This window comes from Hemitrygon akajei, chromosome 27, assembly GCF_048418815.1.
Source record: "Hemitrygon akajei chromosome 27, sHemAka1.3, whole genome shotgun sequence".
Taxonomy (NCBI): domain Eukaryota; kingdom Metazoa; phylum Chordata; class Chondrichthyes; order Myliobatiformes; family Dasyatidae; genus Hemitrygon; species Hemitrygon akajei.
In genome coordinates, this window is record NC_133150.1 from 13,302,747 (window position 1) to 13,318,480 (window position 15,734).

General features: G+C 44.6%; 1 protein-coding gene across 6 annotated transcripts in view; it reads right to left on the minus strand.

Moving 5' to 3' along the window:
- LOC140717133 (synaptotagmin-B) overlaps positions 1-15,734 on the minus strand; it is a 610,226-nt gene that overhangs the window by 133,534 nt on the left and 460,958 nt on the right. The window lies entirely within an intron of this gene.

Here is a 15,734-nt window from a genome sequence, read left to right on the forward strand (position 1 = left end):
ATCCACTCTATTGAGGCTTTTCAACATTTGATAGGTTTCAGTGAAATCCCCCCTCAGTCTTCTGAATTCCAGTAAGAACAGGCCCTTCCACTCCTGGAATCTGTCTCATGAACCTCCTCTGAAACTTCTCCAATGTCAGCATATACTTTCATAGATAAAAGGCCCCAAAATGCTCACAATACTCCTTTCTTTTATATACTAATCCTCTTGAAATGAATGCTAATATTGCATTTGCCTTCCTCACCACCGATTCAACCTGCAACTTAAACTTTAGGGAATCCTGCACAAGGACTCCCAAGTTCCTTTGCACCTCAGATTTTTTGAATATTCTCTCCACTTAGAAAATAGTCTACACTTTTATTTCTTCTATCAAAGGGCATGACCATACACTTCCTAACAGTGTATTCCAATTGCCACTTTTTTGCCCATTCTCCTAATCTATATGTCCTTCTTCAGCCCCTCTGCTTCCTGAACACTACCTGCCCCTTCACCTGTCTTGGTATCATTAGTAAACTTTTCCACAAAGCCATCAATTCCATCATCCAAATTATTAACATATAATGTAAAAAGAAACGGTCCCAACATAGACCCCTGGGGAACACCACTAGTCACCAACAGCCAATCATGGGCTCTTAACTTATTAAGCAGCCTTGTGTGTAGCACCTTGTCAAAGGCCTTCTGAAAATCTAAGTACACAATATCCAATAATTCTCCTTTGTTTATTCTGTTTGTTACTTCTTCAAAGAATTCCAACTGATTTGTCAGGCAAGATTTTCCCTTGAGGAAACCATGCTGACTTTGGCCTATTTTATCATGTGCCTCCAAGTACCCTGAAACCACATCCTTAACAATCAACTTCAACATCTTCCCAACTACTGAGGTCTGACCAAATGGCCTATTATTTTCTTTCTTCTGCCTCTCTCCTTTCTGGAAGAGTGGAGTGACATTTGCAATTTTCCAGTCCAGTATCTACTCTGGCCTCTCTTTTACTCTTTATATATCTATGGAAGCAATTGGTATCCTCTTTAATATTATTGGCTACCTTACCTTTGTATTCCATCTTTTCCTTCTTTATGACTCTTCTGTTGGTTTTTAAAAACTTACCAACTTCCTGCAAATTTTGGCTCTATTATATGCCATCTTTGGTTTTTTGTATTGGCTTTGTCTTCCCTTGTCAGTACAGGTAAATCATCCTGCCTTCAGAAAACAACTTCTTCTTTGGGATTTATCTATCCTGTGCCTTTTGAATTGCTCCCAGAAATTCCAGCCCTTGTTGCTCTGTTGTCACCACTGCTAGTATTCTCTTCCAATCAATATTGACCAGTTCCTCTCTCATGCCTCAGTAGTTCCCTGTCCTCCTCGATAACACTGATACTTATCTTACCCCTCTGAAATTGCAGGGAGAATTCTATCATATTATGACAATTGGCCCCCAAGGGTTCCTTTACCTTTGGTTCTCTGATCAATTCCAGTTCATGGCACCCGATGCAGAATAGCTGATTCCCTATGGGTCCACCAAGGGCTGCTCTAAAACGCTATATTGTAGGCATTCTACAAATTCCCTTTCTTGAGATCCAGCCGCAATCTGATTTTCCCAATCTACCTGCACCTTGAAATACCCTATGACTATTGTAACATTGCCCTTTTGACAAGCCTTTTCTATCTCCCATTGTATACTGTTTGGAGGCTTGTATATAGTTTCAATCAAGGTGTTTATACCCTTGCAGGTTCTTAGCTCTATCCACAAGGATTCTACATCTTCCAATCCCATGTCACCTCATTCTAGTAATTTACTTACAGTTTTTTACCAGCAAAGCCACTCCACCCCCTCTGCCTACCTGCTTGCCCAGCTGATACAATGTGTATTCTTGGATGTTAAGCTGCCAGCTATAATCTGCCCTCAGCCACGACTCAGTGATACCCACAACATCTTATCTGCCAATCTCTACCGGTGCTACAAGATCATCTACCTTAATCCATATACTGGGTGCATTGAAATATTACACCTTCAGTCCTGTATTCATTACCCTTTTCAATTTTGTTCCCCTATTGCACTGCCACTCATCCCACCTTGGCACCTGTGAGTCAACATACTACCCGGGTGCCTCTATCCCATCTCTAACAATGGAATCTCCTATCACTATTGCAGTCCTCTTCACCTCTCTTCTCTTCAGTGCCAAAGAACTGGTCTCTGCGGCTCCCCGCCCCCCAGTAGGATGAGCCCCTCAACAGTATCCAAAATGGTATACTTAACATTGAGGGAATGGCCACAGGGATACTCTGTACTGGCTGGCCATTTCCCTTCCTTGGCCTGACACTCACCCAGTTACCTGCCTCCTGCAACCTGGGGGTGACCACCTCCCTGTAGCTCCTGTCTATCACTTTCTAAGTCTCCCGTATGAGCTCATGATCTTTGAGCTGCAGCTCCAGTTCCTTAACGTCTTCTTTCCTTTTTGCTTGCTCAGCATGCAGATTAAGTTCCAGGAATTAGTGTGCAAAGACAGGTACATTGCTTTTACCTTTCATCATTTGAAAAGTGCTCTGCTTTTCTACTACCCATCGACCTCTCTACCTATCTATCTACCTACAGTGTCGATCCGTTGAGAGATACAGCACCATCACATGCTGTTATGTTGCTGGGCACAAGCACGTGGATGAACTGACGTGTGCTCTACTTCCCAGACAATCGTACCGGGCTGAGGGAGTTCAGATCTGGGGTGAAACATGTCAAATTCAGGTCCGTTTATTTTCACACATTGAACCGTGCGTCATTTGCGTTAACGATCAGCCCAACCTTAGATTGTGCTGGGGGCAACCCGCGAGTGTCGACACACAATTTGCACCGACAGACCATGCCTACCACATTCAGGGGAACAATGCGAGCACCACAAAGCAACAATAAAACAAGCAAAACAAGCTCAGTTCCCACCCTACCCACTCATCCAGACAGCTCTCCAACCCAACACCTTTAAAAGAGGTAAGTTGCTCTTTAAGTGGTGCATGGGGCATTTAATTTTGCCACCCCTGCATTAATTCGATTAAGTGCCCTGGACCAACTTCATGAGTCACTTGCACCCAAGCAGTCAGCCACATGTTGTGCATACGGCACACTTTCCCCGCACAAATTCAAACTCTTTCAGACCAGTTTGCTTATGTGCTTATGTCAGCCATCTGGTGCTTGCAAGGCAGGTTTTTTAAATGGATTGTTAAAATGACTACAGAGTTGTGCAGAGAATGACACTGAGATGATCTAATTAGGATCTGATGGCATTGTATTATGTTTGGTTTTATTTATTCCTTGATATATGTACTTCTCTCACCATCAAAGAAGCATTTTAATTGCATCTAAGCATTGATGAAGCAATTACAGAAATTAATTAAGGTGGCATAATAAAACAATTGCTCAGGGTAAGCAAAATCTGCAAAAAAGGCAGAGAAGAGACTTTCAGCAGTGTAAATTGAATAAAGGTACAGGTCAGGATATCTGCATTATGGCATTATAGTCCTCGAGGCAAACGATGCACCAGCTGAGGAACTTTCCACTGGGAGCTCAGGAGTACAAAACAAACTTGTTCAAACAGAGCGACACTTCAGAACCCACATGAACCATGCTCGCTCCGTCAATGAGCAGATTTCAACTATTATGATCATACCTCCCTGCAGTTCTTCATTTAGCTACACAGTAGAATTACTGTTTATATTTACAGAATTAAAATTGGTCTTTGACGGAAAGCAAGTGTGTGCCACAATGAACTTTTTCCCTAAATAACCAAATCCAGAGCAGAGAGTGAGGGGGTGTTGTCCTGCTATCAGCTGACCTCCCACAGACATCGTACCAGCGTGGCACACTCACTCACATTACTTCTAGAAGTAACATGCTTCTTGCTACTTATATTGGATTGAGCCAGGATTGCAAGGTTTCAGAATGATCAGCCTTGGTTCAAACATTGACAAACGAACTGCATTCCAGAAGGAAGGTTCGAGTGACAGACTTGGTCATAAGAACATTAGAACATAAGAGATAGGAGCAGGAGTAGGCCATCTGGCCCATTGAGCCTGCCTCATCATTCAATAAGATCATGGCTGATCTGTCTGTAAACTCAGCTCTGTTTACCTGCCTTTTCCCCATAACCCTTAATTCCCCTACCATGTAAAAATCTAGGTGGTACTTGATTGAGTGAGGCATCAAGGAACTCGAATCAAGCTGAAGTCAATGGTGATGGAAGGTGACATGTTTTGCTGGCTGGGGCAGCAGCTAACACAAACAAAAGTGCTTGTGGTTTATAGGAGGCCAATTAGCTCAGGCCCCGTATATTTACCATAGTAGCTTCTTTTGTCATGGGCTGCCTACATTTGTCTCTTTGGTATCCTTCCTTCCATCACAAGGTCAGAAGTGTGGATGTTCGGCACATTACTTCATTCACTATGAACAGTTTTGTGTCCTTATCTAAAAAAAGGATGTACTCACATTGGAGTGGGTCAGAGGAGGTTAACAAGAATGATCATGGGAATGAAAGGGTTAATGTATGAGGAGCATTTGATGACTCTGGGCCTGTACCCTCTGGAGTTTATGAAGGGGATCTTATTGAAGCCTATTGAATATTGAAAGGCCTAAATGAGTGCAGGGGATTTTCCTATAAGGGGAGAGTCTAGGATGAGAGTGTACAACTTCGGAATCTAAGGACATCCCTTTAGAACAGAGATGAGGAGGAATTTGTTGCCACAGACAGCTATGGAGGCCAACTCACTGGGTATACTTAAAATGGAGGTTGATTGGTTATTGATTAGTAAGGGTGTCAAAGGTTATGGGGAGAGGGCATGAGAGTGAGGTTGAGAGGGAAGCTATATCAGCCATAGTGGAGCAGACATGATGGACCATATGTCCAAATGTCTTTTATGGTCCTATAAACCTCAGGAACTGCTGAAAGATCTCAATGACATTGAATTTGGGATGATATAGCAGTTAATCCATACTTCGACCTTGTATTGGAGGGGAGGATATGAAGAGGAAGTTCACTGTCAGGAGAACTCCTGCATTGCTATCGTTTGAGCTAACTAGCCTCCAATAAGTCATATCAAACAAAAGTCATGCAATCACTAATGAATGAAAGTCTAACCACCTCTCTGACTTCCACAGCATTCCCCTGGCTGTCTTAATGATGGGCTTATTAGGACAAATTATGTAAAAACTGTGGCGACAAGAGGAAGTCGGAGACTAGGTATGCTACAATAAGTAGTTTGCCTCCTGACTTTCCAGACCTAAAGTCGAATTCACTGTCATCTGAACCGGTTCATATCTGCGCAGGTGCAGTGACAAAACTACTTGCAGTAACATCACAGAAACATGAGATACAACATTCACAAGAAAAACATAAGTTAAACAAAAATTACACAAGAAAGAAGACAAATTGAACAAAAAAAAAACAGAGTCCTTTGTAAAGCAAAGTGTTGCTGTGCTGAGGTAGCGATTAGGGTTATGCAGATTGGTTCAAGAACTGAATGGCTGAAGGAAAGTATCTGCTTTTGAACCTGGTGCAGTACCTTCTGCCCCATGGCTGCTGCAAAAAGATGGCATGGCCAAGACGGTGGCAAGCTTTAATGATAAATGGTGCCTTCCTGAGGCAGCTCCTCATGTAGATGATTCTGATACCAAACACACCAAGGATGCAAAGAAATGCTTTCTGAGTGACGCTTCCTAACAACACTCAGGAAGATCATCAGCACCGTGGGACAAACTCTCCATTTGATTGGCATGCTAATCTTCACCCAAACTTTGGTCTTTCTACTGTTGCTGCATTATGGATTCACCAGACAGTTTGTAGTTGTTCAAGAAGGTAGTTCATCACCTTCATTTCCAGAGGAATTAGGGATACTGAGAGAGTCAGAAATCATTTCAGTAAGTAAGCAAAATCAAAAAGTGGCAAGTTGCTGGTTCTCGCCTGTAACAGGACTGTTCATGATAATAAACATATTGGGGAAATTGATAAACATTGATAAGATGAACCAAATATGAAACATGCAAAAAGGGGGAGAAATTGAACAGACTGATACCCATTTTGGAATTGTAAAATGAGTTTATGGATGTTGGATTTAGTGCTATGAGATGCCCTCAACCATGCCAGCTTCCGGATTTAGACACTCAAATGCCCCGGAGTGTGGATAGGGGCCTTTAAGGGTTCAGAACGGTCCCATTAATTGGTAATCATGTTTTGAGTGCCAAGAATTGAGTATTTAAGGAACACCTGAACTATGAAGAGCTATCAGAGCTCAATCAAAAGCCTAATAGTAGTATTGTCTTGTGTTTGTTTTGAGCTCAGATCCAGGGTACTGTGTCTTGAATCTTGCTTCATATATCCCTGCTTTTGGGTCTAATTAATCCTCGGCAAGGTCTCTCGTCACAGAGCGATTGAGCTAACATGGACCCAGTGGGCTATCAGAGCCTTTTGTCAGCTGCTGCCAACCACAGTGAGAAAATTTCAAGACAGAGTCCAGAGACACATGACCTCCGGGTCGCTGTGTGCCAGCTGTTGCAGGGAGGAAGCCAAAGTTGCTCGGGTGAGGCTGCCAGTCGCTCTGCAGAGCCCATCCATCTTCCAACCCCGGAGAGATTCAACGGTGGCCCGGGCTCTTCTTGTGGCTTCCTTGTCCGATGCTCATCAGTGTTTGAACCCCAGCCATCCCAGTTCCTTTTGGAGTGCGGAAAGGTGCCCTCATTATCTCTGCTCTGACTGGAAGAGCCCTGGCCTGGGACACCATGCATGGGAACATAGGTCAGAGATTTGCTCGGATTTGGAGGAATTCAGGGCTGCCACGAGGAAGGTGTTCCCTCATCCCACTGGAGCCAGCCGAGCCTCAGACCCCCGATGAAGGTTCAACAGGGGGGCATGGTCAGAGGTTAACTACGCTGTCAAATTTTGGCCTTTGCCCCAAGAGAATGACTGGAACGGGGAGGCCGTGGCCACACTATACTGCTACGGACTCAGTGATGAACTCAAAGCTGTCCTTGTCTTGGGAGAGCCAGCAGAGAACTTGAGGTTCTGATTGACCAGTCCATCTTTCTTGATAATCATCTGGCAGAGAGAGAGAGTGGGACCACGTTAGGAGGTCGAAGAGAGTCCGTTTCAGCCCATGCTTACGTATTGCAGTTCCAACTTCAGACCATGACCAGCCCGCTGCCTGCTCAAGGCCCAGTCAAACCCATGCTGGTCAATGGCACTGGACTGTCTGCCAATGAGAGGTCCTGGTGATGGAGTCATGTCGCTTCTTTTACTGCGGGGAAGCAGGTCACCTGCGGGCCGTATGTCCAAAGCTGCAGCCACCAGGAAAACAGTGTTGGGAGGACTGTGATGGTAGCAGCTGCTATGCTCAATTCCACGTATTCTGGTTTCCTGCTGAAGTTGGAGCTCACCTGAGGTAGGAACTTGAGACAGGTGAAGGACTTTTGTGGACTCGGGCAGTGGATAATTTTTTGGATTTAGCGGTTCGCCTGTTGGTTTGACATATCATTATAAGAGTTGAGCCAGCCTGTGCCTGCAACTGTCACCATGTACCAGGCAGATCCAGCAACAGACTGTGGAATTGCAGATGAGTATAGTGGATCATGTAGAAGACATTAGTTTCTATATTATTGACTCTCACCTCATATCCCTGATTCTCAGTACTCTTGGCTGTCCCAGTATAACCCATCCATGGACTGGAGGGAAGGGAGAATCATTGCTTGGTCCAGTCATTGTATGAGGGTTTATTTGCAGTATAGTGTTCTGACTCCCAGATTCTCCCATGACTACCAATAAGGGGCGAGGTAACCTCAGACCTTCTGGAGACCTAGTTCTGTCCTCAAGAGCAGACAGGCCAGTCCCAGCCAATGGGACTGTGCCAGTCCCGACACTGTCCAGTTGGGATCCCACAGAAACTAGAGAGAGGGAATCTATAGTTCAGAAGAGGTGCAAGGATTGGCCTGAGCGGTCTGGGAAACTCACCATTAAGCTTAAGACTTCTAGCCGCCAGGTCTCAGGGAACGGAGAGACTCCAGCACGCCGATCCTTGAAGCCTATTCCTGGGTGTGGGGGTGCAAGAACCCTCTGTAACACCTCGCTGCCATTGCCTGAGGATGCAGACTGGGATTTGGACTCTGATTTGACCACCGTTTCTATGAAGGAACTTTGTGAGTGTAGGAAGAGGTCTCAAAGATCTGTCAAATCACCCCTGTCACCAAAGAAGCCTCAGGAGTCGTTCTTTGAGGAAAGTCTGAGAGCGAGCAACACCCAGACCATTCAAACTTCCTTCTGTCTTCAAAGACTTGGAAGAGGTCTTCACCAAGGGAAAGGCCGTGACTCTTCCACTGCACCGACCCTGTGACTGTGCTATAGACCTGCTGCCTGGTCGATTTTATTCACTCTTAGACCCAGAGAGAAATGCACTGGAAGAGAATGTAAAGGTAACTCTTGCCATGGACTTCATTTGGCCCTCCACCTCACCCACCGGTGCAGGCAACTTCTTCGTACAAAAGAAAGATGGGAACCTGCAGTCATGCATTGATTATAGGGGATTAAACTGCATAATGGTCAAGAATTACTACCCCCTTCCACTCATGAATATAGCTTTCGAGATGGTCCCAAAAGCGCGGGTAATCACAAAACTAGACTTTAAGAGTGCGTACAATCTGTTCTGTATTAGGGAAGGCAATGAATGGGAGACTGAAGTCAATACACCGACAGTGCATTATGAGTACCTGGTTATGCCCTTCGGCCTTGTGAATGCTCCAGTCATTTTCCAGGCCTGTATAAACGACGTGCTCCTGGAGACTCTCCATAAGAATGCCTTTGTCTACTTGGATATCCTGATCTTCTCAAAGTCCATGAAGGAGCATGTTGCTCACATCAGAGACATTTTAAAGAGGCTTTTAGACCATGGACATTATATCAGTTTGGAGAAGTCAGATTTTCACATGACAACTATTTCATTTTTGGGTTTCATCATCTCCAATGGCAATCTCAGGATGGATCCTACCAAGACCAAGGCAGTCAGAGACTGGCCACCACCATCCAGTATCAAACAAGTCCTGTGATTCCTGGGGTTTGCTAACTTCTACCAGAAATTCATCAAGAACTTCAGCTTGATGGCAGTTCCAGTGATCGAGCTAACTATAAAATCCACGGATCCTTTTGTCTGGACTACTGAAGCGGAAGCTGCTTTTGCAGAGCTTAAGCAGTGGCTCCCATCAGCTCCCATCTTGGTTTCTCCTAACCTGGACTTTCCCTTCATTGTGGAAGTGGATGCCTCAGGCATCAGAATGAGTGCCAGCTTGTCCCAACGATCACCTTCGGATGGTAAACTGCATTCCACTCCAGGTGGCTATCCCTGGCAGAGAGGAACTATGACATTGGGAATTGGGAGCTTGTTGCGGTTAAGTTAGCCTTGGTGGAATGGTATAATTGTCTGGAAGGGGCCAAGAGCCCTTTTATCACTTGGACTCACCATTTTGCCCCAGGCCAGGGTGGTAGCGCCAATTCATTGGGAAATCGACACTCTCATTCACAAGGACCAATTGCAAGGGGAGGTTGTTGGGAACGGTCCTCCTGATAGGCTGTTCATCCCAGGATCTATCGGGTCCCAGCTACCCTAATGGCGACACTCAATGAGAATGACCGCACACCCAGGATCACCAGGACCCTCGAGTTCATCAAGAGGAGGTATTGGTGGTCTGGAAAGATGAGAGAGGTTCGACAGTATGTGCAGGCGTACGAGGTATGCCCCTGGAACAAGGAATCCCGTGCCCGACCTCAAGGGCTCTTCCATCCGCTACCCATTCCAGAAAGACCTAGGCACACATCTCCAGTGACGTTGCCATGGGTCTACCGCCATTCAAGGTCAAGTCAGTCATCACGGCAATTGTCAATTTGTTTTTGAAAGTCTGCAAGTTCATTGCCTTGGAGAAACTACCATCTGCAGCAGAGACAACTAAAATTGTCCTGGATCAGGTCTTCAGGAGCCGTGGATTCCTGGTGGAAATTATCTCAGATTGTGGTCACAATTCACATCACATTTCTGGAGAGTGTTTGGTAAGCTGATAAGGGCAACAGCAAGCCTTGTCTCTGGGATTCACCTGCAGTCTGATGGACAGATGGAACGGACCAACCAGGATTCAGAAATATGATGCCTGCCCTCAGAAAGACCGGACAAGTGATGTGACCATTTGATGTGGGCAGAGGTCACCCACAACACCTCACAGCATTCAGTGCATGGGATGTCATTGTTCAAGTGACAAGTTTGGTTATTTTCCACGTCTCTTTCCGGGACAAAAGGCTGAGGTTGGGGTCCCTGTGGCCCCCAAGCAAAGATGGATGTGGGCAAGAGAGATTTTACTGGACTCTACCTGAAAAGCTGAGAACAGGGCAAACTGAAAGAAATGTTAGGGACCTGTTTTACAGCCTGGGCAACAGGTCTGGCTGTCCACTCGTTATTTGCCTCTCTGAGTGGTATCTGCAAAGTTGGCAGTCCCCGGGTGTGCGGTCATTCTTGATCAATGCCCCCATTGGAGTACCTGGGACTGGATGGAACTTGGGACTAATTGCCAACCCGGAGGACCGTACCTAGGAATCTCCCTCTGCACTTGGGCCTTGTGACCAATTAACTAAAAGCCTGCATGTGGGAGATGGGTTTAACTGGTGTTTTCACATTGCAGAGAGAGGGAGAGAACAATGCGTATGTGTAGCAATAGCACGTGCGCAGACAACAGATCGATATGCAGTGCTAAGGGGAGGGGGTAATTGCTCTAAGAGAGATAGATCCATACGTTACACTTCCTTCCTCTTTAGATTAATGCAACGTAAACTGTATATGTACAAAACATTCAATTTCCCTTTCATAACCCCATATTCCAAATAAACATGCTTTCACAATAACAGATCACAACTAACTTCACAAGTCTAAAGTTTCAGTCTTTTGGGTGGTGTTCTGTTTCTTTCAGGAATAGGGCATCTGGACCCATGAAGTGGTATCAGCTTTGGCAGTTGTCTTGTGTAGGACAACGTTCTCGGTTTCTGGTGTCACATTGCTGTCAGTGCCATCATCACTGAGAGGCGTAAGTCAGTGACTGTAATGTGTTGATCTTGTTGGATGCAGTCAACTCAGGTGTGTTCTTCCATTGAGCGTCTAGTATCTGTTTCACATGATGTCTCTGTCTGATCTCTGATCTCCTACATCCACTGGGTACACCAATGACCCAGTACTCGTAGCTATCCTACCAGGTGTCCACTTGCTCTCTCGGTAATCGTGCATTAGGACTTCTCGTCCAATTTCCTTGCTGCTTCACTTGGCAACTGGCGGAACTGCTTATTCTGTACTTCCCTCTAAAGATCTGGTTTCAGGAGGGCTATGTGAGATCTTAGGTTCTTGCAGATGAACAGCATTGCAGGTATTTGATTTGTCATCGCATGAACAGAGTTTCGATACACAAAAAGAAAGTTGTCCACCTTGTGCTGTAGAGAAATGTCCTCCTTGTTTATCACTTTAATTGACTTCTTGAAGGTTTGGATAAACCTTTCAGCTAACCCATTCGTTGCTGGGTGGTGAGGAACTGACTTGAAATGTCTGATGCCATTTTTCTTCACGAACAGTCGGAATTCTTCTGATGTGTATTGTGGTCCGTTGTCACTCACAATTTGTTCTGGTAAGCTGTTTATGAGAAAGCTAGTCAGAGCGGAGGTGTTTGACTTCATTGGTATAATCTTTGGCCTCTTTGAATGAGCATCCCCAGCAATCAGAAACCTGGAGTCAACGAATGGCTCAGCAAGGTCAATATGTAGTCTTTGCCATTATGACACTGGCCACTCCCACAGGTGTAACAATGCCTGTGGGGGTGGATTTTTATGGTGTCCCAAACAGCTTTTGGCCAATTTTTCAAGCTTCTTATCTATGCCCGGCCACCACATGTAGCTCCGGGCAAGACTCTTCATCTTGACTGTACCCAAGTGTTCTTCATGCAGATTCTCTAACACTCTGGTGAGCAGTTTAGAGGGAACCACAATACTAGATCCACATATCAAGCGTTCTTTGACATACTGACAGATAGTTTCTTCTCACTGAATACTCTGGAAACATTGGGTTAACCATGAGCTGGCCATCCTTGCATGGTGATTTCATAGACTTTCGACTATGTCGGGTCATTCCTTGTTTCCCTTTGTTTCGGAATTTGTTACCGGCAACCTGTCCACCAATGCAGTGTGGAACATTTCTGCTGGGTCACAGAATGAAGACGTTTCTTCTTCCATTGCCAATAGCAGAAGACGTGACAAACCATCAGCGTTGCTGTGTTGTTTGGTACCCTTGAACTCTGTCCCGAGAGTGGGCTCCTGGAAATAGTGCTGAACATTGTAACAGGGTAGCAGTCATCACTGGAATTCCCTTCCTGGGATTGAAAATGGACACAAGGGATTGGTGATCTGTCACAAGCGTAAACATAGCGGTAGTGGTGGAACTTCTTTATTCCCCATACTAGACTAAAGGCCACTTGATTGATCTGTGCATAGTTGTGTTCTGCGCTCGTCAGTGATCTTGAAGCAAATATAATCCGGTGTTCAGATCCATCTTCCATAATGTGTGACAAAACTGCTCTGAAGCCATAAGGGATTCACTGCACGCCAGTCTGATCAGCAGGGATGGGTCATAATGGGTGAGCAGTTAATCAGATGTTATTAGTCTCTTTGTTTCCGTGAATGCTTTTTCACATCTTTCTGACCATCCCCACTTTGCTCCTTTCTGAAATAGTGTGTTCAATGGGTGCAGCACTGTAGTAGTTTGGAGGGAAACACCAGTGGCAGTAGTTTACAAGGCCCAAGTATGACCTGAGTTGTGACACATTTTCCAGTTTGGGTGCCTGTAGCACTGCTTCAGTCTTTTGTGACTTGTGTGAGGAATGCTTGTCAATGACATGCCCACAATATGAGATTTCAGTCTTGAAAAACTCTCATTTCTCTTTCTTTGTGTGCAGACCATACTCACTCAGCCTAGTAAGCACTTTACCAAGGTTCTGGGAGATGTTCTTCATCATTCTTGCCAGTCATGATGATGTCATCGAAATAACCTTGTGCTCCTGGGATATCCTGAGCACCTGGTCCATTGCTCTTTGCCAAATTGCTGGAGTGATGCGACAACAAAGACGAGATGATTATGAGGAACTTCCTGCTTGACTCCTCAATCTCCATTTTCAGATAGGCTTGTGACAAATCAATCTTTGAAAACCTCTCCCGGCCTGCCAAAGATGCAAAAATGTCTTCTATTCATGGCAGGGGATATTACACAGTACACAGCACCGGGTTGATGCTCATCTTGACACCCCTACATATGCAAACGGCTCTGGCCTTCCCTTTCTTGACACCAGGACAATGGGCATGGAGACCAATCGCTCCACTCAACTTTGAAGAGAATTGCAGATGCCTCTAAGCTCTGAAGTTCAGCATCCACTCTGGAACATGGTGTGATTCCATGTTTCATGGAATCTTGGTGTTGCTGTTTCATCCAGTTCAATTCTGGCCTTCATGCCTTTGAGTTTACCAATCCCCTTCTCAAATACGTTCTCATTAGCATTAAGCAGCTGATCTCTGGTGCCAGTCTTTGGTTTGTGCTGCCACTTGGGCTGCCATTGTCTGTTGATGCCACACTGAGAGCTTTTTAATTCCATGCCTGTCTAGTTGGATTTTTCTCAACCATTCATGTCCAAGAAGTGCTGGCCCTCCACTTTTCAATACTTAATGTTCTAACTGTTGTGTTTGGCCTCCATATGTCACCTTCAATTTCAGTTTACCTTTGGGAACGTTTTTTGCCTGTGTAATTCTTTAACATCACAGAGGTCTTCTCTGATGGTATTTTAGGAAACAGTCTGTTGTGGTCAGCTTCTGGAATTATAGACAGACTGACCCTGTATCCAGATCCATTTTCAGTTCTAACTGTTGTGATCCATATTATATTGCAATCTGCTTCAGTAATACTATGCAGTTCTAGGCATGACAGTTCACCTTTGGCAGACTCTAGGCTGGGGTTAAATTGAGGGTTGCTAACAAGGGCCAGAAGAGCTTATTCTGTGCTTATTCAAATAAATAAATAAATATAGGCTGTTGCCAGTGAAACACAAATGCTAATTTTACCTTGTGAACTATTGTGAAGATGTGACCCATGCTCCAAACTTTACATTGCAATTTCATTCAGGTTCTGCAACCAGTACCGTTGTGTCTCAGGCTTCAACATTGAGGCATGTGCTGGAAACTTAGACACGAGAACATGCATTGCACTGGATTTAGTGCTGCTGGTCTTTAAACCAATTTGTGTAGGAAAGGTTAAAGTAAAGTTGATTGTTTCAGAGTGAAAAGAAATATTCCTTTCCTTCACCATTGTTATTAGTTGTACTGTACATTGACTCATAGTTGGCATGATAGAAGACATTTCCAATCCACCATCATTAGGAAAGAGTAGCTATCATGACAAGAAAGGAACTTAACTTTACTCTTCCTTGTCTCTTCGTTCTGCAACTCGAAATCTCAATCATCAGGGAATCAGTTACTTTGTTACAATGATTGTCTCCGAGGTTTTCACTCATGAATAGATAATTGCATCTTTGACGGAGTGTAATTATGCATAACATTACCTGCTGTATTAATTCAAAAGCCTGTACCTACTTGACCATAATTTTGCCAAATGAATCTATGCTTGTTTATAATTTGCAATATCATCACTGCATCTGGCTTTAATCTTCAAATTTGTTGCAAGGAGGAAATAATTCCAACTGTTGATCTACCTTTGTTGGTGTATTATGCAAAACCTACTTATGAGAACTGATAACTGTTGTAGACTATATAATCTGCAGTTGTCTTTGCATATTAGCAGGAGTATTAACAAAAACATCATCTACATATGTAATTTATCCTTCAGTTTATGTTGAACATCTGATAGTGTTGCTGTGAGAGACTGAGGATCTCTGTAAAATTTCAGAATCAGAAACCCTTCTGATGTCTATGATACAAGAGCAGAAATAGGCCATTCAGCCCATCAAGTCTGCTCTGCATCATAGATGATCCATTTCCCTCTTAACGCCATCCCCTTGCGGAATAGATCCATCTGGCCCTTTGAGCTACACTGCCCAGCAATACCCTATTTAATCCCAGCCTCATCAGAGGAAAAACTACAATGACCAATTAAGCTACCAACTGGCAAGTTCTTGGACTGTGGGATGAAGCCGAACACTCAGAGGAAACCCACGTGGTCACAGGAAGAACGTACCAACTCCTTACGGACAGCGGCGGGAAATGAACCTGGGTCACTGGTACTGTAAAGCGTTGTGCTTTACAACGCTCTGCGTTTACTGTGCCTCCCTGACCTGAAGGGCAACTTTGTCTGCAGAGGTTAGAGAGTGCCCCGAACGAGCTGCCAGAAGTGGTTGGGGCAGATACAATAATATCATTTAAGAAGCACTGCGATAGGTGCTTGGAGGGGTGGAGTTTAGGGGATGATATGGGCCAAACACAGGAAATTGGGACTAGCTGGGTGGGGACCATGGTCAGCATGGAGTTGTTGGGCTGAAGAGCCTTTATCTGTGCTCTAATGTTCTGTAATTCTATAATCTCCCACAGAGTAATTAATTAAAATATTTTGTCCAAATCTCCACTGAGCCTACATATTAGGTTGCTTTTTGACATTGCCAAGTTTATAAACTCATGAAAGGCAAGTAGATTTTAAGAATT